Raw genomic sequence first — 25,902 nt, 5'->3', positions numbered from 1 at the left:
TTTTTTTCTTATACGTAATTCTGAATGCGGAAATTCCTCCAAATTTCGACATAAAAAGATTACCTTTTATTTCAAAAAGTTTTGAGAACCATAACAAATTCTGAAATACATCCAATCCATGGTGAATTGTCAAATTGTTAATTAGGCCCGCTAATGCCCCATGAACCATGAATTCTTTTCATCTTCTGGTAATTATGTCCCAACGTATTCTTGCAGAAATTTCTGATGGAGCATCATTCAGCTGCTTCATAAATCGACCCAGAGGATTATTCGATATTCAATTTACCTTCACCGACTTCTAATAATACCATTGTAGTTGGACAGAATACATACCTGAAAAAGAGAAGAGAAATACAGAAAATTATTATACTTGTATAACATGTTAACAAAGTTTAAACTATCATAAGGTAGACGTAGAACCCATAAACGAAACGAACTAGATCAACCAATACGAGTGACACGGTGACTCTATCAGACGACTTCCAGGCACCGAAAATTGCAACGCTAAAATGCCATTATCATAGCCAGCAAATAGCCAAAAACTCTGCACAACAGATACAGCATCAGAATGCTGTTACTTCCAGAGCCAAAATCCGAAGCACACGGGTGCATTTGCCGAAGTAGCACAGCAATACGCAGAAATTATGCCCACTGTACCGTATCAAATGAGATTAAGTTCAATTTAATTTGTTGTTTTAAATTCGTTTTCTCTCCTCAATTATTCGCTGGTCCTTTCGGGTGCTCCGACCTTGCGGCTATCCTCTACTCACTGGATCCTGGATCCAGTCGTTGGGGAGGATAAAAAAACGGGAACAAAACAAAAGCCAGCCCAGCAATCAGCAGCGTGGAAATGGTTCGGAATAGGACGACAACCCACCCGAACAACGAGCGAGCAACAACAACGAGTATAAACCGTTTTGTATTCATAATAAGGATTACAATAAAAACAATTTACTAACTGACAGACAGGCTGTTCGCTGAGTCTGTTGGAGTGTTCGCTTTCGTCGCGCCCCACGACTCACTCCTTGCTTCTAGTTGCAATCCGGAAAAATTGATACGCTCCATATCAATACACCGCACTACAAGCCAGCATCGTTCTGAACTACCATCCATCTATTCCATGGGTGTAGCTAGATGTGGTCGTATCCACCCCTTTCTATCCGACGCCGAAAAGTTTAAAACAATTGGTGTGCTACTATTTTTTGAATTTTTCTAAGATTTTCTCTTTATTCACAATATATTTCGTCATGATAAATTTCTCCTGGTACTTAACTTTTTAACCGGTAGTGTGAAAAAGTATTAGGCTGATACAAATATTAAATTTCTTTTATGTCCGAGACAACTTGGAAGGTACGAGGGGGGGGATAAAAATAAATAAGGAACAAAAAAATAAATAAGAAAAAAAAGTTATATTTTCGAATCATTATTTTTAACGATAGTTGTTAAACTTTTTTCAAACGTCCTCTGGATAATTATTTTACTAGTTTTTTACTTTAAAAATTGAAAAAATCTAACTGATGTTGAGTCCTTAAGTGTCCGTAATATGAATCAAAACGGTAGTTCTCTGAGAAAATTTCATGCCGATTACCGTTTTGATTCATATTACGGACAATTAAGGCTTCTGTGAACTTCAACTAGTTGAAACATATATAAACTGAATCGTTCCCTATACAACTTTAGCGTAATCAGGCCTTGCAAACACTTAAATTTCGAATGCTGGGTGAAGATTTGGATTCCACAGCTTTAATTCACTTTAATCAACAAAAATGTTCGACCTCTTCATGATTTTTATTCCGGACACAACCACACTTTTGCTTCATATTCCGGACACATTGATTCGAATTCCGGACAGCTCATGAAAAACACAATTAGAATAGTCGAATCATTACCTAATTGCACTAATCCGTTAGAAAGACGTCAAAACTAGTTGAAAATTGTAAATTTTCATGGATTGCTATGTAAAATGTATATAAAAATCATCTTTCAAGTTGGGAGCTTTTTTAAGGCCCATTTTGAAACATTTCGAGTGAAATCTTTCCCATACAAAGTAGATTGTCCGGAATTTGAAGCTGTCAAAACGGTACTCAACAACAAAGTAACAACATGCCAAAGTTGAAAATCGGCCTTCACTACTATTATTATGAACACAGCTGAACATAACGACTTATATAAAGTTCATCTGAGAGTTCAGATGCGCATGACTTTAGTTAAAACTTCTTTAATGAAGATTTGTTTGAAACAGAAAACTAATATTTTATCGCTTCAATTGTGTTATCGTTAAAGAATAATCTTCAGACATGTCTTAACTTAGCTTAGACTCGGCTGGGATTGGCCATAATCTTCTTCAGTGTGTATAATTCAGTGCCTCTTTATATATACAGGGTCAATAAAGGCGCCGACCACGTCACTGCAGTTGGGTGAGATTGGGGGAAGGAATATTAGTATGTAACCTTTGCTATTTTGAGATCGCGTTTACCTCTGCATCTTCACAAAGGTTACAGGAAGGGATTTGTTTTAATCGGAAGGGTCGTTGGGTCACATAATTCACTTTTTTAAGCGATTAGACCATAATAAACAATTATTTTGTGAGATATTAACATTCTTATTGGTATAATATTTTTTGGCCATATGAAAGATTTCAATGTGGAAGAAAATTATTGCCGACATTTGAAGTGACGAACCGTTTAAAGTTTGTTAAACAAATAACGCAACATTTTACCACTGTCAGGACGTCAGGACGTGATATCATAATTACTCATTTGAAAGGAAAAAAAAGAACTTGATTGATTGAATCATCTCAAGACACTCTTATGCCTGCACTCATAGTGACGACCCATTCATAGGTTGTTGAATAATCATATTTACGTAACATTTCAACCGCTGTAGCACTGGAAATGCATACATGTTTAACAGATTTGAAATAAAATCATGAAACGAGCTCACCAATCGATCCTCCATTCTTGGCTGAGCAGCCACAAACCACTTTCAGCTTGGGCTTCACGAATCACTGCCCACACGTCAGAATGACAAAAAACTATCCCGAAAGCTTGGACGTTCGCAACATAAAAAGCGTGAGAACCGAAAAACCGGAATGTTATTCAGACATGTCTCAACACAGCCTTACATCTGTAGGTATTCCCTCTTGAACCCGATTAGGAATTATAACAGGAATTTTTTAAAGAGCTATTTACTTTCAACAGTGATAACACTTTAACGAATTTTCTAAAACTGTTAATTATAAATTTTTTGCTCACAAAAATCTGAACATGTCCTGACAATATTTATTGATTTGCAGCTGATAATTCTACCAAAATTCAATAACTTCATAAAATAATTCTAGGGTGCCTTCTTTATACCGTTTGAAACATTTCCACAAAAAAAGATTGAACGCAATCAATTTATATTACTCATAAGAAAAACGTTCAGTTTTCTACTGTGAAGTTTTTAAGAGGGTCGTTCTGAAATCACTTTGTCTTTGAAATTATTTAAGACTTTGCTGAGCAATTCTGTAGGAGATTACCAGGATTTTTGAAAAGAAAAATCTTCTACGAGCCTTAAGAAAGAATCACAACATATAATAGAGGAAATTTAAATGTTACGGGAGTTTATTTAAGGTCAATTTTTGAAACAATTTTTAGGTAAAATCCAACAAAAAATATGGTTTGACCAATTATTGAATAATTTTCAATAATTTCATCAGAATATTTCTTCTTTTATTCAGGAACTATTTAAATTCTTCGAGGATTTTGTCAAAAATATTTTCAGTTTATGCCTTAAATCATCGTTTCCCTAATTTGGAATGGCTTTCCTGGCCTGTGAGCACTTTGTTTCGTCTATACTATAAAAAGCGACCTGACAAGATGTTGATTAAAGTATTCTTACAGCGGTTGACATTTTTTTCTTTTTCATTAAGTTTTTAACGTTTGCACCAGAGATATAACGAGGAGCTCCTACTACGAATGTTACCAAGAAATACTCTACATGGGTTCGAAATGTTATGTTGCCTTTATGTTTTTAAGGGTTTCCAGAGTTTTGGTACCTCAAGACAATCCGGAATAACCACTTGGACCATATTCCCAAGTTTCATGGACCATAAACAAGGTGAGTTTATTGGGAAGTACTGAAAATTTCAACAAAATCCATCGAGAAACTACAAAGTTATGCTTATTCTAGTGTGTTTTTTTGCGAGTGAAAAGTATGTTGGCTGGATTAAGGTTAATATTTGAGGAATTATCAAATGTCCATGGGAATTTGCAGAGGATATTCTTGGACAAAATAGGTAATATCCCAGGTATAATCCCTATAGGTAATCCAGGTTCAATTCATGAAGGATTCAACGACAAAATATCTGAAGGTCTTTGTCGAGGAATTCTTGGAGAAGTCATAGGAGGAGGAGTGGGCCGTTTGGCCAAATGATGTTGGGCCGAATGTCGTTAGGCTGAAGGCCATTAGGCTGAATAAAAGTAGGCCGAAATTACATTTGAAACGGCTGTTTCAAATGGGTGACACATTTATTAACGTTTTTTTTTTTCTTTCTTTAAAACAAAGGCTGTTTTCACAGTAGATATAATGACCTTCAAGGAAATTCAGATAAATTTAACGAAATACTAACAACCCTGGATTTGCAGAAAAAGTGGTGCTTGGAGAGAGTCCTAATTAAATTTTCATGCACGGGAATGAGCTCTGCGACAGCGAGAAGAGTACTGCAAAGGGGTACCCAAAGAGCATGACTGCGACATTGTATTCAGCAAAGAAACTTTCAGATGAGAATATGTTCAATAACTCAAAGTTAAGAAAATTTGGCTACATGTCTCTTTTTGATTTTTTTAGATACTGATGGAGAATACTCTTTCAATTGTATGTCCTGCTCAGTTATTTTTTTAAGTGTATTTTCAATAAGTCATGTTATATTATGTAGAAAAGTATTAGAAAAGATGCGTGATTTTTACGTCTTTTGAAGACTGCCAAAAATGTTCACCTAGTGTCAACTCCAAGAGATTTTTCCCCACCACTTCCATCTTGATTAAGATGGATTAAAAGTCAGGTGAATGAAATAAAAATAAATAAACACATTCCACCTACAAATCCATTCGGCCTTAAGACCTTTTAGAACTATCTACCGTTTTCGGTCCAATGGCGTTTTTGGCCTTACGATATTCGGCCAAACGGGCCTCAGCCAAACACCAATCAGCCTAAAGGGACAAAACTCAATACGTGAACAATTCTACAAGAAAATATCTGAAGATGTTCATGGAGGAGTCATTAGAGGATTTAGTTGACAAATACACTGTAAAATCATTGGGAAATTCCAGAGGGATTCTTTACAGTATCTCATGCAGTAACTGTGTTAAAATTCAAAAAATATCATGAAAATAATCCTTGTGTTTTCGAAAGCACAACTTTGGTAAATTTTATCCTAGAAGACTATAAAATTACTAGAAAAATAACTAAATTAATTCCTGGATAAATCTCTACAGAAATGTGGAAATAAAATCGGGAAGATTTCTTGACAGATTTCTAGAAGAAATCTCTTCGCAGAATCCTGAAGAAAATCTGGAAATATAACTGAAAGAAACGCAACAAGAAATTATCATGGAGATTTTTTTAGGTTGATTCTAACTGACTAGTGCAAAATCGTCAATCAATGGAACCGCCACCAATCAAATATATTGACTATTCTTCAAAATCGTCCATTAGTAGCGAAGCATTTGCACGACACGTTGTATAGTCAGAAAAATCATAAAAAAAGTTAACAAACAAGTGGGACAATTCACATAAAGACTTTTCGCATAAGGAAGTTTGGTTCTGGGCCATTTGACCAGAGAAGGTCATTTGGCTGACAGCCATTTAGACGAACGCCGTTTGGCCGAAAAAATGACACTAACGGGAAACATCCCTGACTAACTTGAAAATACTACTGGCCACTTTATTTATGCAGATAAGTGGATAGTGCCTAAGATTATTCCAACATTATCATTTGAAGGAATAGCCTACTGTTAAGAGAAGGTAAAATCTTTTATGAATAGATTGGAATCACAATGCTGTCACAGTTGTAATGATAAGAAAAGTTAATGATCAAAAGAAGGAAAAATATCTAATTGAGTATCATCAAGTGTTGTATCAAATAATTATGAGAACAATCAAACACTCATAAGAACAGCATTTGATCATAAGGAGGAATAAACTGTGTTAAAAAATAAAGCAGCTGTATCGCAAATAATCACCATCCTGAATAACATGAATAAACTGCTTGTGATTTCAGGAAGAAAAAATCGCAAATTAAACGTTTCATTGATTTTATATTTTTGATCGTACTTCTGAATCTTACTCTTGCATTATCGGCAAACAAAATGATTGTTGATTCAAAATTCTGCCAAATGGCATTCGCCTGAATGACATGCGGCTAAACAGCATTCGACCAACTGGCCGGATACCATAGTTTTCGTATAATTTTATGGGCGAACGTTCCGCTTAATGGACGTTATGCATAAAAGGAATTATGCTTTTTTTTTCAATAAATTAGAAACAAAATAACCGTTCAAAAGTCACATTGAAGGCATTCAAGCCAATTGTAACAAATATGTAAAATGTCTTCATCCACTTATTAACACTTCAGACGTCGCGCTGTACAACACTAGTGAAAACAGCTCGCTTTTTGTTCACAACAGCAGCGTGGTGGTTCTGACAGTGGCGAACCGCGCGACGACTGGAAGGGTAATAGAAAATCAAAGCTTTGTCTTTAGAACAAGCGTTTGATATTCAAACAAATTTTCAGACCAGACATGTTGTATGCTGTACCAATATGGACTGGCTGTTGTACAAAGCTCTGCAGAGGATTCAAAATAAAATTTTGAAAATGATTCTGAAGCTTCCTCCTTGGTATAGAGCCAATGAGTTACATAGAATATCCAATGTTGAAACATTGGAACAGATGTCAAGTAAAATAATTTATAATTTCAGGCAAAAATCGTTACAATCTTCTATTGCCACAAAAAATGCGTTATGTATTTAAGTAAGGTTATGTTAAGCAAACTGAAAACCTTCTTTCTTCTCTCATATAAGCGAGTGAAATCAACTAATCTGTAAAAATTCAAAAATCCAAAAGTCTTCATGCGAAATGCTTCACCCTCAAATCCTGGCTCCGCCCATGACCTATCCATACGTCGTTCGGTAGATATGTTTTGCCTATGTTTATTCTTCCGATTCCGAGAGCGCTCATCGGGAGCGTGTGTGTTGCGCAATGTTTGCGTTGTATCCTATAGTATTTTGCTAATGGAAAAACTCATCCGAGCGGGCAATAATTGCTGATAGCTTTTCTCCGGCTGGCTTCCGTATGGCAGCGTGCGCACATAAACACACACTCACGATATGGAGCGAAATTTTGAGAATGGAAACCGCACACGACGGGAAAGGGTTACCAGCTGGCTCGGGAAGAAGCTCCCGGAAGTCGAACGTTATGGTAACCCTCCTGTCAGGATTTTGACTTGAGAACTCCAGGTTATTCGCCCGCGAGAGATGGGTTTAAAAAGTGCAACTCGCTGACAACAACATCCAAGCCGAACCGAGCGCTGACGTCGTCGAGCTTCGAGGATGATGATGTTGTTATTGTGTGATAAAATGCTTCGTGTTCGAATCCTCGAATCCTGTCGGAAGGGCAAAAAATAGATTCCAGGGGCACGGCAGCAGTAGCAATGGGGAAATAATACAATAATCTTCTCGTCAGAACGTTTAACATTTTGCAGAGTCAATTTAATCCCGTTTTCGGGAGTTTGGCCGTACTCATCTCGATAGTGGATGAGGGTGGTGGCAGGGCAGTATGTAACACTCGGGTACAACTTTGATAGAAATGATGATGATGATGACGACGATGGTGTCCTACGAGCAGTGCAATTCCCTGTTGACCCTGGACTGACTGGGCTCCAGCGTCCAGCGCAGTAGGAATCTCCAGGGACGAGCACACAGGCGATCTGTTGAAATTGTAAATCCTATTTTAATTTCATAAGTCCTTGTTGCAGGCTGCTCATGTTCTGTGCAAGCCATAAAGGTGTATGCTCCGAGGAGGGCTTCAATTGCGATGAGTGCTATTAATAGGTGAATGTTTGCGATGAGTGCTATTAATAGGCGAATGCACTTGTTTGTTAAAATTTGACAAGCATGTCACAGACAAAATTTTTGGCGTAGGGACAGGAAAGGGATTTCTATATCATCCTGTAGCCCTACTTTCGAACTTTCTTTCTCCCATAGGAGAATATACCGAAACATTTTTTTTTTCGGTCCAAATAGGATTTTTCGAGAATTGATAAATGTTGATAAGTCAAATCTGCTTCGGCTTTTCTAACCTCACCAATGCAGAATACACCCATAATGATAGAAGGTTTTACACAGACCATTTTTTCACTTCAATCCATCATTTTTCTTACTTAGCTCAACTTTAAATTACCGTTTGTCAATCGATTCGAACATCGTAATTACTGACTGCCTCATTCACACTCTGGCTAAGTAGAGTTCGAAGCAAACCCTTTCTGCTACGACGAACAAATTGCGCCTCGTCATTGTTCGGTCAACTGGTACAGAGTCGCCGCCAACGAGAGTAATAATACTTTGAGTGAGGAATCCAAATCACCACCCCCATCATCCATCATTCCCATCATCTGAGTAGCATTGGCTAATAGTATGACGAATGGGGGTACGCTTCAACTACGTCACCGCTTCCACTTCCAGCCCGATGTCTGCGTGGACGCTTCAGCCGATAATTACCCAGCGTGGTCTAACCAGTTTGCTGGGCGCGACATCGCTCTTTCCGATTAGTCATCCCCGTGGTGCCGCTGACTGTCGGACGGGTGCCACCCACGTTCCGAACCGCCTTAAGACGCCTATCAAATCGAATTTACAACACTTTTTAAAGTGCAGGCCACTTATTGGTCTTGTAATAATACCGGGTCCGGCCATAGATGGCGCTACTTACAATAACCACACGATGTCAATGCGAGATCACGCAGACGAGGACATCGAAGATGATGACAACGCCACCATCAGGACCGCCTCCGCTCCGGCTTTTGGTCGCGACGAATTAAGTTCAGTGTCAACTGATACCCCGGCTTGTCCAACTGGTTTTTTCGTCTTATGCAAACCGTGGATGGACCTCCGGATTCGCGTGGTTGGAAGTTTGCAAATGGGCGTGGATGAGTCTAGCCTTGTTCGGTGGTGATTCTTTGCGTAACAGATGATCACGGAAGTGATGCCAACTTCCAATAGATACTTTAAGGCATGTGACAACGTACCAGGTTTATGACATAGCCATAAGGGTATGTCCATTAATAACGTAAGGGTTCAGGGGGGAGGGGCGGTCTGTGCTTTCTCATGCGCCATACAATTTATTTTTAATTTTCATACAAAAAATCTTACCATGGGTGGGGGGAGGTTGAAAAACCTTGAAAATTGTCTTACGTATTTAATGGACCGCCCCTAATGAAGATGTCCGAGTTTGATTCCAACTTCAGTCCAGGTTGTTGAAATAACTTTCAATAATTTGATTGATGAAATTCCTTGCAATAAACGCTATTTTCTGAGTTCATCAATGTATTTTGTTTCATTCCGTATATACGTTCAAAGTAAATCGGATAAATCCATTGCAGCTGTCAAATCAATTTTGTTTTCATAAATTGAGTCAGATAAGATTACAGATTGATTCGGAATAAAATCTTTACACTTGCATTGTATACCAATTTCCATCATATAAATAAAGCACATATACTGCCTCCAATTTTGTACGTATTAGGCCCTTTGACGATATCTTAGACGGAATATTTGCACCTTTAAGCTTTGAATAAAGCAAAAGTGATTTTGATATGCGTACAATCTGGTTGTATTAGTTCCGAGAAACCCCTCCCAGACTCTCGAACATTTATTTCAAGAACGAAAATTAACATCAAGGGTTTCACCGGAGTTTTTCTTTATGAAGATTCCTCTCAAAAGCACGCCAAGAATTTATCAAGGATTCGGCCAGGACACCAAGCACACCTCAAAATATTGCTCTTGGAATTAAAAAAGTCCGGTCATTTCTCACTGTACTTCTTCTTGAATTTTCTTACGAATGAAACCAGAAATTAATCAAGGATTTTTTTCGGAAATCTTACCTTTATTGTTTAGATACTTTATCGGAGATTTTATCAGGAATACTCACACAAGATTCCAAGACCCACAGAGAAGTTTTCAAGGAATTCTCAGTAAAGTCGGTGGGTTTCGTATCCGTGACTGACGCCACTAGCCGTTTACAGCTAAGATAAGACGTGTCAGTTCAAAGGACCAAAAAAAAAAATCAATTGCCTGTCAAATAAAACCAACTTAGTTATTAGTCGTTTTGGGAAAAGCCTTCTTTCACATTGTAAAGCTGATTTGCAACAGGACACTTTGTTGCTAGTCAAGCCGTGTTGCTAGTTCATAAATAAGAGTAATTATAAAAAAATGAAAAATGTTAATATAATCTTTTTGTTCCCAAACTGTTTATATTTAATGTTAAGTTTACCACGTGTGCTCCTACAATTCTAAAAAAAATAAAAGAAATAGAGCAATACAATGGAAATTGTGTCGATTTTCTCTAAAAGTCTCGCTGGTTTTGAATATAAACCCGATTTTTTAAATAGCTAGCATCCTCTATCACACTAAATGAATGGATTATGCAAGAAACCAACAAATTTCAAGCCTAGATATTTGAAGTTGTTTAAAATATTTGCTTCAAAAGAATGCTGGTAGCACTGGCTTTTGTAGTATCGTCAGGGTTATCGAATGAAAAACAACGGGACAGTCCAAGGTATCTAAAAGGGAGGTAGTTCAAACTGTCAAAATACTGCATCCGCCATGTTGAAATACCATGTCACAGGCGAGTTTGTTTTGGTTTAGAAAAAAACATTAAACATTCATACAGTTTGCCTGAATGTTTTGATTGGTTTGAAACATTTATAATTGGATTAAGATATTTCAGCAGGCTTGTATTAAAACATATTTGACGTTCAAAATCGCCGAAAATCACAACAGTCTTGCCAGTTACGTTCGAAGTACTTCTAGATATGTTTCACTAGTCACACTTCGTCTGGATTTTTTGTTCGATTCCATTATCCATATCGTGAGGGCATTATACAATTTTAAAGCATAATAACAATTTCATTTAACATCATTTTAAACACAAAAGGCACTTAATTTCAAACACAAACACAGAAAGCAAATTTCACTCAGGAATGCGGAAGAAAATTTTCGCTTCACCAATAGGATTTGTTTTCTGTGGTGAACAATCCCTAACAATCCCATAGAAACGACACATGCAGCATACTCGCCAGCTAGCCAGCTCGGCAGCTGTCACTTCCTCCTCCCCCGCAGCCACTGATTGCTTAGATTGCTGAACCTCCCTTCAGGAAATCTTGGGGCAGTCTTAGTTAAGCTGTCACGTCCTGTCCTAGGTTTATAGGTATTGTGCTATGGAGTGTGAGTTCAATTCCCACCACACTATCGAAGCAGCATTCTGAGCAGCAACTGACTAAAAACGGTATTTATTGTCATTTATTTTCAAACTCGGGTCATGCTCCAAGAATTACACCACTGAAACAGATTTTTTTCAAAAAAAAACATCCTGAAATATGAAAATACTTGAAGGTCGTTGAGACAGAAGTCAATTTGGACAAATTGAGATGGAAAAATTGTGAAAAATAATAGAATCGTTCTGATGTACTTCGATCCCATGACTCCCAATACGCTAGACTTGTCGCGTTAACCAACTACGCCACAGTACGGGTAACGATTCTGCAGTGATCCTGAAATATGTTAAAAGAATAATAAAATATTACGAGAGTTTATTCTAAAGGCTTTTTTGGGATATCTCATAAGTCTTCTGAGAAAAAAATCCAGAAACTATTATGACATTAATTATAATTTAAATTTTGCGAAAAACAAACTCAGGATTTCATAATTCCTTCTGAGATTGCTCTGAGAAATCCTGTCAGATAAATACTTTGAAAACACCTGTAGGAACCCAACGAAGAACTCCAGCAATGATTTCCAGATAAACTTTCATATTCTTGAGTACATTTTGGAGAAATTGCTGAAAAATCACTGGAAGAGATATTGGAAAAAAAAACAAACAAAAACCCCAAAGTTTCTCAAATGTCTCAAACCAAGAGTTTGACTGATGATTCTGCACACGACTTGCTTAGAAACCGTAATTTTTACTGGATATTTCTCCGAGGATTCCTTTAAACATTTCTCCAGGGAGTACTACATGACGTTTTGCTTCAATTTCTCATAAAATGTTCCCAGAAATTTTTGTTAAGCCCCTAAAATAGCACCAGAAGCATTACTATGAGAATTTCGGGTAACAAATTGTCAAATGTCAATACATCGAAAGGACAACACATCAAAACGAGAAAATTGGAAAGTATTGGAAATTTCCATGGAAGAATGATCCTCTTCCAAAGATAGAATAAAGAACTCGACGTTTTTTCCTTTCGACGTTTTGCAATTCGATTTTCAGTGTCAGTACCAATTCCTTGCCGGTATTGTTCTGCCGGATGGCCAGGATCCTCAATCGAATACAAAGGGGACAAAACACAGAAAAAAACTGGAGATGAGAACATAAGAGTATTTAACTTTTATACAAGACAAGCGAAGGAAATCGTAAATTGCGAACATAGGGTTGTCTACCTCGGCCGCAAGGATATCCAAAAGTTGCGCTCTGGAGGCGTCCATATCCATTGCAACCACACCTTACAAATACTGCTCACCGCGAGGTTAATGTTGTGCAAATGTGCATCTGGCGAGTAATGATTAGACATATGTCTTAACATCACGCGAATGAAATCTCGACTTACGTCCAAATCTTTCCACCAGGCTCGCAACTCTAGTAATTAAGGATTGTAACCATCGTCCCATGGTAAATGACTGGACAATGCGTACCATTGGTACTTCGCGTACCTGCAGGTATAAAATAGACCCCATTTGTGGTCCTTAGCCTCTTGTCCAGTAACTCCTATCCCTACCTCCCCGTGGTGCCGCCTGGGATACGAGTAACCGTAGGGAAGATCGGGTAACCAACCCTGGTGGAACCTTGGTCGTATGCTGACAGGGAAGGGGGGCTCCTCTCTTCTGAGGGTGTAGCTTATCAGAGCGTCTGTTCTCCATGTTAGGGGCGGCTCAAAACAGCGTCTGTTCTCCATGTTAGGAGCGGCTGATCATCGTCCTAGTGCCAGCGTGGGACTCTAAACAGTGCTGTGCACGATGATCCTCCGGCGAGACAGGGGGTTGGTGCAGGCCTTACAAGCCAGCCGTAAAAACCATCAGTACAGGAAGCATACAATGTAAATTCGGACCGGAACAATCGGCATAGACCCAGGCATCGAAAACGGACTAACGATTGGAAACTCGGATCATGGAACTGTAAGTCTCTCAATTTCTTGGGAAGTACCCGCATTCTTTCCGAATTATTGAGGGTCCGCAAGTTCGACATCGTAGCGCTGCAGGAGGTTTGCTGGAAAGGGTCGACGGTACATACGTATAGGGATGGTTATACCATCTACCAGAGCTGCGGCAATACACATGAGCTGGGCACAGCTTTTATCGTGATGGGTGAAATGCAGAGGCGCGTGATTGGGTGGTGGCCAATCGACAACAGAATGTGCAAATTGAGGATCAAAGGCCGTTTCTTCAATATCAGCATAATCAACGTGCACAGCCCTCACCTAGCAAGTGACGATGACGATAAGGACGCTTTCTACGCGCAGCTGGAACGTGAATACGACGGCTGCCCAAGCCATGATGTCAAAATCGTTATCGGAGATCTCAACGCTCAGGTTGGCCGGGAGGAGGAATTTAGACCGATTATAGGGAAGTTCAGCGCTCACCAGCTTACGAACGAAAACGGCCTTAGACTGATTGATTTCGCCGCCTCCAAAAACATGGCCATACGTAGTACCTACTTCCAGCACAGCCTCCCGTATCGGTACACCTGGAGATCACCCCAACAGACTGAATCACAAATCGACCACGTTTTGATTGATGGAAGGCACTTCTCGGACATTATCGACGTCAGAACCTATCGCGGCGCAAACATCGATTCGGACCACTACCTTGTGACGGTTAAAGTGCGCCAACGACTCTCCGTTGTGAACAACATTCGGTACCGACGCCCGCCCCGGTACAATCTGGAGCGACTCAAGCAACCCGAAGTCGCAACTGAATACGCGCAAAGCCTTGAGGCAGCGTTGCCGGAAGAGGGAGAGCTCACCGAAGCCCCTCTTGAGGACTGCTGGAGTAGTCTCAAAGCAGCCATAAACAACGCAGCGGAAGGTGCCATTGGGTTCGTGGAAGCAAATCGACGGAACGGTTGGTTCGACGAGGAGTGTCAGACGGTTTTGGACGAGAAGAATGCAGCGCGGGCGATGATGCTGCAGCAAGGCACCCGTCAAAACGTGGAACGATACAAACAGAAGCGAAGACAGCAAACCCATCTATTCCGGGATAAAAAGCGCCGCCTGGAAGAGTTGGAGTGCGAAGAGATGGAGCAGTTGTATCGTTCTCAAGAAACACGTAAGTTCTACAAGAAACTAAATGCATCCCGCAAAGGCTTTGTGCCGCGAGCCGAAATGTGCCGGGATAAGGATGGAGGTATCTTGACGGACGAACGTGAGGTGATTGAAAGGTGGAAGCAGCACTACGATGAACACCTAAACGGCGCAGAGGAGGAAGATCTAGACAGCAGGAGGAATGGCTTCATCAGTACGGCGGATGAGGGAGACGTGCCAACTCCCACAATAGGTGAAGTTAAGGATGCTATCAAACAGCTCAAGAACAACAAAGCAGCTGGAAAGGATGGTATTGGAGCGGAACTTATTAAAATGGGCCCGGACAGGTTGGCCACTTGTCTGCACCGATTGATAGCCAGGATCTGGGATACAGAACAGCTACCGGAGGAGTGGAAGGAGGGAATAATATACCCAATATACAAAAAGGGTGACAAGTTAGAATGTGAGAACTATCGAGCGATCACCATTCTTAATGCAGCCTATAAAGTGCTTTCCCAGATCATCTTCCGCCGTCTATCGCCACTGGCAAGCAGATTTGTTGGAAGTTATCAAGCCGGATTTGTGGACGGGCGATCGACGACAGACCAAATCTTTATGTTGCGGCAGATCCTCCAAAAGTGTCGCGAATATCAAGTCCCTACGCACCACCTATTCATCGATTTCAAAGCGGCCTATGATACCATCGACCGCGAAGAGCTATGGAAGATTATGGACGAGAACGGTTTTCCCGGGAAACTGACTAGACTGATCAAAGCAACGATGGATAGTGTACAGTGCTGTGTGAAGATATCGGGTGCTTTATCGGACCCGTTTGAAACACGCAAAGGACTTCGACAAGGCGATGGTCTTTCCTGCCTCCTGTTCAATATTGCGCTAGAAGGTGTTATGAAACGGGCGGGCTTCAACATGCGGGGCACGATCTTCAATAAATCCAGCCAGTTCATTTGTTTCGCTGACGACGTGGACATTGTCGGAAGAACGTTCCAGGTGGTTGCTGAACAGTATACCAGGCTGAAACGTGAAGCAGATCGGGTTGGATTGAAGGTAAATACGTCGAAGACGAAATATCTGCTGGCTGGAGGAACCGAGCGCGATAGAGCTCGCATAGGCAGACGCGTGACGATCGACGGGGATGAGTTCGAGGTGGTGGACGAATTCGTCTACCTCGGATCATTGATAACGTCGGATAACAACTGCAGCAGAGAAATTCGAAGACGTATCATCGCCGGAAGTCGTGCTTACTATGGACTCCACAAGACCTTGCGGTCTGGTAAACTTCACTTTCGTACTAAGTGTACCATGTACAAGACGCTAATAAGACCGGTAGTCCTCTACGGGCATGAGACGTGGACAATGCTCGAAGAGGACCTGCAAGCGCTAGGAGTTTTTGAACGACGTGTGCTTCGGACGATCTTCGGCGGAGTATGTGAGAATGGCGTATGGAGGAGAAGAATGAACCACGAGCTTGCGCAACTCTACGGTGAACCCAGTATCACGAAAGTCGCCAAAGCTGGAAGGGTACGATGGGCGGGACACGTTGTGAGAATGCCGGACAACAATCCCGCAAAAATGGTGTTCACCTCAAATCCGGCCGGTACAAGACGAAGGGGAGCGCAACGAGCTAGGTGGTTCGACCAAGTGGAGCAGGATCTTGGAAGTGTGGGGCGATCGAGGAATTGGAGGTTAGCAGCCATGGACCGAGTTAGTTGGCGTAACATTGTGACGCAGGTCATGTCTTAAAGGACGTAGAGCCAGCAAAAGTAAGTAAGTAACCATCGTCCCAGTTGGTCATTTAACTAATCGCTTTGCTAATCGTGAAGTGAAGAGAACTTTGACGTACTAAATGAAACAATTCATTGTGTAAAATTCATATATCCCACCTTGTTCAGCGCCCACCTTTGCGAGAGAGTCCGCCTGCTCATTGTCATAAATTAAGCAATGTGAGGGGACCCATACAAAGCAAATCTTATAGGATCTTTCGACCAGTGCACACATGTACTCTCTTTTTTTTTGTAAGAATGTAAGATGCATGTTTTACAGGTTTAGGAACAGAGGAACTGTCATTGGTGAAGCGTATACGTGGAGGGTTATAACATGGAAGACTTATGTCAGATGACATGTAGTAGAGATAAACTCTCATGACTTTTGACTGAATATTTAGTTTAAGCAATTCTTCGAAGTTTTCGATGACGAATATGTTGCTCACTCCATACGTGATAAGTATTCTTAGCGAGAGCTCCCATAATTGGTTCTCTAGCGGCAAAACCTCCAGGCTCGCATTATGTGTCGAGTGCATGCGTCCTAAGGCGATACAACTATATTGAAATCGTTCCAATTGAATAAGGTGACAGTTTGCTGGTGAGAGAAAATAGAAAGAACAATACTCTCTAATATAGAGAATGGTTGTTTTATAGAGTTTTATGAGGTTTTCCAGGTGAGCACTCCACCATGTTTCAGTAATTTTTCGTGGAAAATTGATCCTTCGTTGGCAGTTTTACATTAAACACCTAATATGGGTTCGCCAAGAGCCTTTTGAATCAAACCAGACCCCAAGATATTTCAGAGTCAAAGACTGGTCGATGTCTGTTCCTAAAAGCTTAGTTGGGCTTGATTCCGCTTCCTATAAAATACAACCAGTTGAGTTTATTGCGGCACAAACTCGTTGCCTAAATTTCTAGCCCAAGTGGATAGATTATCAAGGGACTTTTGCAATGGTCTTTGCAAAATTTCCGCTTATGGACGCTTCATAGAGACCACAGCATCATCTACAAGTTGTCTAAGCGTGCATGGTTCTTCCAAGCAGTTATCAGTAGGTTGAGTATGCCTCTGAATGAGTCTGAAACTCCAGCATCACATATGGCCATTCCTCGCTTGGCCCAGGGTATTCGAATTGTTGTCCCCAAACCATTAGCAATCTTCTGAAATAGGTTTAAGAGAACTCCTGAGTATATATCGATGAAAGATCCCATAAAAGAATTTCTGCAAGAAGCACTGTAAGGATGCCTCGAAATTTCATTAATGAATTATTTCATGGGTTTCTTTAAAAACTCAAAAAATATCCCTCATTGTTCCCTGAGTAACCATTTCTTTTAGAGTCACTTCTCTGTGTACCGGGAATAACTCCTGCGATTCTAGCAGGACTTTTAACAAATTCTTCACGAGTTTATTAAGTATTAAATATCATTGATTTCTTTACAGCATAGAAAATATTCCCTCTTTCTAGGATGCCTCATAATCAGGCTTGATATAAACTCCTCTGCGATGATGATGAGGCGATTTTGCCGTTTTTCTGAGGAGAAAAAACTGAACTCAAAATTTTCAGCACAGATCCTCAAGCGATTTGAGTGAGAGTGCAAAAAATATCGAAGATTTTTTCAGATACTCTCTCTCTCTCTTGTTGTGATGCTCACAAGAGTGCTTTTATATGGCCGAGCACACGAGTGAAGCTGAAAGTGGATTGTGGCTGCTCAATCAGTTGGTGAGCTCGTTCCAGGCTTTTTTTTTTGTTTGTATGTCCGCACATTTAATCGTTACATATGTATGATTTTTCAACAAACTATGAATGGTTCGTCACTGTAAGTGTCGGCATTAACTCTTATTCATAACCTTTTTGTTTTATATTTTTTATAAAAAATCCCTTACCTTATTTTTATAAATTAAAAAAGCTTTGAATGGTTCAGTCTGCTTGTCTGTGCTAGAAGTGTAGACTTGCAAAACGTTCATTTTATTCCAAAGACTTCGAATGGTTCGCCACTGTAAGTGTCGTTTTTTTTTCAATTTGAGTAAAATATCCTAACAGCTGAAGGCATGTTGCTTTGTTCAACAAACTTTGAATGGTTTGTCACTTCAAGTAACGACATTATTTTCTCATATTTGAAAATTTTTCATGTCAATTGAAAATTTTATATTCCTAAGTATGTTTATATCTCACAAATAATCGTTTATCATGGTCTAATTGCTTATCAAAGTGAATCCTGTGACCCAACGATCCTCCCCATTAACAACCATCCCTCCCAGTAACCTTTGTGGAGATGCAGAGGAAAACACTGTCTCCAAATAGCAAAGGTTACACACTAACATTCCTCCCCTCAATCCCACCTGACTGCAAGGACGTGGCCGGCGCCGTTATTGACCATGTATTAATAGAGGCACTGAATTATGCACACTGGAGAAGATTATGGCTAATCCCTGCCGAACTTCTAGTTGATTCTTTGTGCATATTCACTGACTTCAGTCAATCACGGAATAGTAACCATTGATATGTGTAGTCAGTCTAAGCTAGGCTAAGCTAAGCGTATCTACCCGGGATTTTTTTGTTTCAAAAATTCTTCCAGAAATGCTTCTTTAAGATTTTTAGGTAATTATTGTAGGCATGTCTCCGTGAATAGCTCCAGATTATTTTTTAGGGTTCTCTTTATATGCTGCATCAGAGATTTCTCCAAAACATTTCACAAAGAAATTCGCTAGAATTTCTTTAATTTAAAATTGCTCTCCGGAATTTTTCAAATAAACCGAACTGCCATCCCTGTTCGAAGACTGCAAACCATTCAAGAAGCATCGAATCGGCACATCTGCTGCGTAGGCCCACCAAGTCAACTTCCTCAAGCACTCTTCGAGAGTGAAGAACGCATGTGGGCCTAATTGATTTGTTCAACGGCGTCATATGTCTCGCTTTATTACAAACTCCTAACCGGGACCGGCTCAATCCGAAGTGGAAATCAAATTAGAGCCGCCATCCATAAAACCACCACATTGTCTTCGTAGGATTCCGCGCGATTCGAATATTGCTGCGCTCGATTCGATTCTCCAATAGATCTCAAAAACAACATTCCCATATAGGGCATAATTCCCCCCGAGGGGGATGCAAATTCTATCGGATCCGTCATATGTGAGGGAGTTTTTACGGCTTCGACGGGGGCCCTAAATCGTTTAGCTCGCGGCCGTAAACTGTCTTCAAGTCGTATTACCAACGGGGTAGCGCGCGGAGTCCCGCAGTTATGATTCATGTTGGTCCGTGTTTTGGGCTGCGTTTGCGACGAAAACAAACACAGAAAAAATGAAGGAACGCTGCCCACGTCATTAATCATGCTAACCGTACCACACGGTTGACAGGGATCAGGTCGTTTTCTTGGCATCTTATAGGAGGCCGTTTGCGAGCGTAAAAAATATAACGATTCCCATTGACTGAGCGGTTCTAGGGCTGTAAAAAGTCGTTTGATGTGCCTTTGGCGACAAGCTAGCTCGGCACAGATCCAGTTATGACCTACTAATTGTGACTTGGGTGAGCCCATTCTATTTGGCATTTATCTAGAGGGGTAATTCAGATTTGATGGTATCGTAATTAGATGGAAACTGTAAGATTAGCCGAGTCCAATTCTTAATTGGTGGTTAGTGAGTGTATTGCTCCGACTTGGAAATAAATTGAGATCAATTTTAGTTGTCAATTTTATTTTGTCATTTTTTTAAATTATCAGTACCGTAGATGGGGGTGACAATGGGTCTAGGGGGTGAGATTGGGTCAAAACGGAAAAATATGTTTTGTGAAATATTTCAGCTAATAACGCTGATATTACTAAAATTAATAATTCATATGTTAGGGAACATATTATTACACATAATTCATAACAATATACATTTTTAGAAATAGTAGTTATTGTGTACTACATCAATAAACTTGCATGTTGAAACTAGATAAAATTTACAACATTAAATTTCTCCTGTACAAAGCATCACGCATGTACTCTAGCCTCTATCGTTGTATTAGTAGAATGTTGAAAGTCTTTTCATTACACATCACAGGTATTTTCCGGAATCTGTTTGATTTTTCCACAAAAAAACATTTTTTTCGGTACGGTGTCTAAAACATTGAAAATGGGGGTGAGATTGGGTCAAGCAAGAACGATAGTAAATGGAATTCCAAGTCCACTTTTTTGACATTTTACGATGCCGGGTGTTTTCTTTTTTCATTAAGATGTGTTTATTTTTTCTAAATACAGCATCTCTGAAATATTAAACAAGTCTACATGAGTATTCCGTGCATTGAAAAACAATACAACGCATTTAAACAACTTCTCAAACCAGCAACTGTGTTTCGTGCGCACCAACATCGTAAATTTTTATCAAAAGGGTGTTTTTTTCTAAATTTGATTATTTATCAGTGTTTTCATATTATAGAAACATCTCACGGAAGTACAAATGAGTTGGATCGCTGAAATACTGGGATTATGACGTCAACTTCTGCCTGAAATTTATTGATCGTGGAATGTCGCACCGAAATTTAACTATTTGCGAAGGTTTAAAATAGTCACTGTTTCAGTACACCTTTGGGGAAACTGAATGGGCTTTATAGCAATGGGGATAAGACTTTGAAGACAATATGAGGGAAAAACCAAAAAAATTTATGTAAACTTGACGATAAATGTTGGGTTTACATATTTTTTCTCATAGCTCTTCAATTCTCAGTACAATCTTTCTTTTAAGTGGGTTTATCATACTTGTGAAACATCTTAGATATCTTTTTGTCTTGTTTGCATCGTTTTTTATCAATATTTTTCAGTTGTGAATGGTTTTGAAATCATATTCTTAAAAACAAGTTATTTCAATTACAGTGACCCAATGTCACCCCCTCTATGGGGTGAGATTGGGTCATTTTTCATTCACTTGTGGTGCCGCTGTGAATAAATATTTGTCTTTAATTTTTTGAACAGTTGTTAATGTACCATCAAAGTACATACACACGAAATTTGAAGTATATTGGAGTTAAATTGCGATAGTTATTCAAAAAATAAATCGCACATATCCCTTTTTGACCCATTGTCACCCCCAACGACGGTAATACTTGATTTCTGATAAAAATATAACTCTTCTCGCATTTGATTAATTCTCATGCAACTTACAACCATTCGTGACATTCTCAATCAAATCAAGTAAATCCGAAAAACATTGTTCAAACAGCACTGCCAAAAGCACTCCTATCCAACCCGCTCAGCACATTCGAAGGTGAAAAGTGCATCAAAACTTTAGCACTTTCCCATGGCACCCGAAGGACGACGGCCCTCTCCAGGCTGCCATCAAACTCGACCGGAAGCTCCCGAATCGAAGCTGCGTCTATCGGTACGTTGTACTCTTTTGATCCGATAATAGACTTTGCGAGTGTTTTTATTAGATTATCACTCAGGCGAACAGCTGCTGAGGCTCGGATTAGGCTTATCTCGGGATGAAAGCATACCGGAATCTAGGTGTATGGAACGTGTAGAGGCGGTAGATCCGGTTTTCGAATCTGATGCCTATGGGCTGCGTTTGGCATTGCCACTGTTCACCGCACCGGAATGGAACTCACCGAGTGCATTGAGCACGTGTTTTCCCTCATGCTTGATTGGACTTTTGATATGTTCTCGGTCTGGGTGGGAACGGACATGTTATTTTTTTTCCGTAGAAGTCTCTCCAGGAGCGGTAGACCACAAAAGGATTACTCGATTTGAGGTTGGGATTAGATCAATGCTAGAAGTGTGATTAGCTCAATTTGTTGAAAGCCAGTGGGGAGGTGTTTTAATCGGAGGCATTTCTCAAATATGCATTAGCATTAGTAGATTAAAGGTATGTGTCGCTGGAGTTTGAGTTTCCGGGCAAATATCGAAAGCAAACAATAATGGTGCACGCGTCGATTGTAATTGACTCTTCGTCACGCACCACAATATGAACAATCAACGACGAGGTCTATATTAACGTAAACCGGCAGGCAGAATTGTTGATATGGCCATCATCCTCGCCTGTTTGCAGTTTCACAGAAACAACGATATTTCTAACGTTCGTTAGAAATGCGTGGCTGGATGGTTGATTGAAGCCATGACACGGAACGGGGAAACCTCGCAGATACACACGCACCCGCCAGCAGCAACAGCAGAACCATGTATCCGTAGTTAGCGAACAGGTAATCAAATTTAGGCTCGATTTGCAAAACCCGCAATCAACTGGGGGCAGTGGTTCCCAACTAATCGCGTATTGAACAACTAAGGACATTGAAGCTTGTGCTAAGTCAAAGGAATCATTTGTCCCCTTGATGCTACAAGCAGATAACCCTAAATTTGATATATTTTGGCTTCAATATTTCAAAACATTATTCTTAATTAGATTTGCAAAATATCCACTGCTCATGAGCGTGTGATAAAAAAAACACAAGTTTAAGTTTATGTTTCAATCCTATTCTCTGCGATTAACCATCACCTTGAAAAGTGGTCATATATTCATAGTTCACATCTAGCATTAAGGCAGAGGTTCCCAAACTATTTAAGATCGTGGCGCACTAAGCAATTTTCTGGAAATGTGCGGCGCACCAGTATGGAGGTGAAAAACTTAATTTTTTCTTCAATTTTTATTTATTTTAGGGGAAAGTTTTATTTCGTTTTTATTAGTAAGATTTCTTTAAACTTTGCGACCATTTAAACCGAATGCTAGTTTTACGCTGGGATTTAAGCACATGGTTTTTATAAGAACAGCAATCCCATATCGTGGAGCTAAAATATCTATGAGAATGAAAAAATATGTCTCTTATTAGGTCAACTGTGTAGATTTTAAGATAGCCTTGAAATCATAAATTAATTCCTTGTATAACTTCGAGTAACATTGGATATTTAGCCTTCCGGTTAAATTAAAGGATAATTGTGAAAAACAAAATTTGTTAATAATTGATTATTTCACTACAAAATATAATCAGAAATAATAATTTATTAATTGTCAGATTTATTCAACATATTTTTCAGTGAGAGAATTTTTATTTTTGAAAGAATGAACGTTTAGAATTTTTTGCAATCAAATGCAAAAAGGCTGAAAACGAGATTGATAAAATTCAAGAAATTCAATTTTAAATATTCAAAAGTCAAAGAAAAACTGGGTGTAGTGTATTAATCAAAATGATAGTAATATAAGGGTCTTTGATTTGGCAAAACTACTTTTTTTCTTAAAATCTTGTTAAATTTGAAGAAATGGGTTTGTAATAAACTTTGTTAACCGTCATTCGAATAATAACTGTTCTAGGTCGAATAGAAAGGTACCGAATCGTATTGATCTTAAATATATCTTCTAGAACTCACGAACTCCTAGATGCTTAGGTATTCAATCCTATAAGGATCCAAGGTACACAAACTCGATACGGACATTGTACACCCGCCTGAAACGCGGGGTAGCAAAATTTGAATTGCTAGCGAATGCGTACAAGACAAGCGCAACAGGGCTCGCCTAGGTAGCAGTGTTACGATAGACGGAGATACGTTCGACGTGGTCGACGAGTTTGTGTACCTTGGATCCTTGTTGACGGCTGTTAATAACGTTAGTCGTGAAACACAGAGATGCATCATCAGTGGAAATCGGGCCTACTATAGCCTCTACAAGGAGCTGCGGTCCGAAACGAAGAAGTACCCGCACCAATTGTACAATGCACAAAACGCTCATAATACCTGTAGTACTCTACGGGTATGAAACGTGTACGATGCTCGAGGAGGACCTGCAAGCACTTGGAGTCTTCAAACGCTAGTGGCTTTGGACGATCTTTGGCTGTATGTGATGGCGAAGGATGACCCACAACTCTACGGCGATCCCGGTATCCAGAACGTGGCTAAAGCAGGAACGATACGATTGACAGGGCATGTTGCAGGAATGCCGGACAGAAACCCTGCAAAGATGATGTTCGCTACAAAAAGGCGTGAAGCGTAGCGAGCTTGGTTGGTGGAACAAGTGCACAGCAATTTGGTGAACTTGGAACAGAAACGATGATAGAGAGATGCTGAAATGAGATACTTCAACAGACTCTAATAAACCTTAATTATCAAGTTTGGAGTCCTACGTCCGTCTAAGGTTGTCCAAGAGGTCCGCCCAACTAACATTCACTCATTTAACAAACACCATTCTGGCAGTTTAATCCAGCATCATGTTTTATAACATTTTAATAATTTCCATGGCCAACCTTTGTTAAAGCATTGTTCACACAAATTTGGAGAAACTTTAAAGCATGTCGTTGAATACCAACTTTATTTTTCAGCTTTAAAAACGTTTTACAAGCATTTAGTTCAGCTTTTATACGGCTGGTCTAAAAATAATTAAAGACTAATAAAAACAAAATGATATTTTTCTAGGCACTTAATAAATGTAGTGTGCACTATTATTATGATAGTATGACAAAGTTATTTAAAAATCGCCTGTATACTGGATTTGAACTCGAGACCTTCCAATCGTCAGCGGTATGCTTTGCCATCTACGCCATCCTAGAATTGATGATTGTACCGTCCAGTGCAAAATATAAACTTCTCATAGCTGAATATTGACCATGTTCGAGCTTCTATTCGACAACGTCTAATCAACACATGGTACGCTAATCTACAACTGAACAAGCATATTATTCAGCTGCTGTTTAGTGCTGATCCAAGCTGAGTTCAGTCCGCTATTTTTAGCGCACAGTGAGAAAATTTATGTCGATGTTGGTCAAAATAATGTTTATTTACACAAAGTTAAAACAGTCTGAAATGATTAATCTTATTTCATAATAAGTTTTAGTTTGTTCAAAACTGATTAATTAACTTAAATAATTTTATAAATTATAGTTTGATTATTTTTTTATTTGTATTTTTTATAAACCTATTACATATGCATTGAAGTAAAAGTTTTCTGTATGAATATATTTGAATCATTTGAAGGGTTAGTCCTCAGAACCCACCTGAATAGAAAAATATTTGAATATCTTGATGCGATTTTTATTTTCGGAAATGGCCAAGTAAATCATTTTTCTTAGAGCGCAGTATTTATTCAGTTGTGAAGAAATGTCATTTCAAATGTAGCTGGCTATAGAAATCAATTCTGTCAAAGAAATTTCCATTTTTCTTGTACGGAAAAACATCCCGAGCAGGCGAAATAAGCTTAGCAATAGAAAATATAATATGGATAGCTAAAAGTGATATTAACTTGATAGATATATGATATAAAATATCTGGAAATGATATCTAAAATAAAAACTAGAACAAAATTGGCATATCATATTTTTAGCCATTCATTAGATCTGCGTACATCAAATTTTTCATAGGTTTAGAAGTTCCAGGAACAAAATTTTGATATTGTCTTCAGATATTTTATCTCTTATGTCAATCAAGTCAATATCACGCTTTGTTTGTCAGTATTTTGCTCCTACTCGGAATACATAGCTTAAATGTTTATTTTTGTTTTTCACAATAACTCTGCATTTCTGGAGACTGACCATGTTTATTTTCTGAACAGCTATTTCAAAAGTTTTAAGAAAGCATAATTTAAGAACATTGAAATGCATTTGGAACTCAACACGAATTTCGGATAT

Source organism: Aedes aegypti, chromosome 3 (assembly GCF_002204515.2).
Source record: "Aedes aegypti strain LVP_AGWG chromosome 3, AaegL5.0 Primary Assembly, whole genome shotgun sequence".
NCBI lineage: Eukaryota > Metazoa > Arthropoda > Insecta > Diptera > Culicidae > Aedes > Aedes aegypti.
The sequence above is the reverse complement of the archived record's forward strand: the minus strand, read 5'-3'. Positions refer to the sequence as shown.